Genomic DNA, 885 nt, shown 5'->3' on the forward strand with positions numbered 1-885 from the left:
TCTTCGTCTCCTGCACAAGATCCTGTGCACGAGGTGAGAGGAGCTTCGGATGATGAGAGCTGCTTGCAGCAACATCGACCGATTAGAGCTGCTCGCGGAACCATCACTGAAGACTCTTCGTCTCCTGTGTAGGAGGTGAGAGGAGCTTCGGATGATGAGAGCTGCTTGCAGCACCATTGACCGATGAGAGCTGCTTGCAGCACCATCACTCGGGACTCTGTCTCCTGTGTAGGAAGTGAGAGGAGCTTCAGATGATCAGAGCTGCTTGCAGCAACATCGACCGATTAGAGCTGCTCGTGGAACCATCACTGAAGACTCTTCGTCTCCTGTGTAGGAAGTGAGAGGACCTTCAGATGATGAGAGCTGCTTGCAGCACCATCGACCGATGAGAGCTGCTCGCGGAACCATCACTCGGGACTTTTCTTCTCCTTTGCAGGAGGTGAGAGGAGCTTCAGATGATGAGAGCTGCTTCCTTCACCATCGACCGATGAGAGCTGCTTGCGGCACCATCACTCGGGACTCTTCTTCTCCTGCACAAGATCCTGTGCACGAGGTGAGAGGAGCTTCAGATGATGAGAGCTGCTTGCAGCAACATCGACCGATTAGAGCTGCTCGCAGAACCATCAGTGAAGACTCTTCTTCTCCTGTGCAAGACGTGAGAGGAGCTCCGGATGATGAGAGCTGCTTGCAGCACCATCACTCGGGACTCTTCGTCTCCTGTGTAGGAGGTGAGAGGAGCTCCGGATGATGAGAGTTGCTTGCAGCACCATCGACCGATGAGTGCTGCTCGCGGAACCATCCCTCGGGACTCTTCTTCTCCTGCACAAGATCCTGTGCACGAGGTGAGAGGAGCTTCGGATGATCAGAGCTGCCTCCTTCACCATC

This window comes from Poecilia latipinna, unplaced genomic scaffold, assembly GCF_001443285.1.
Source record: "Poecilia latipinna isolate Pla-1442-1.1 unplaced genomic scaffold, P_latipinna-1.0 Scaffold1128, whole genome shotgun sequence".
Lineage (NCBI taxonomy): Eukaryota > Metazoa > Chordata > Actinopteri > Cyprinodontiformes > Poeciliidae > Poecilia > Poecilia latipinna.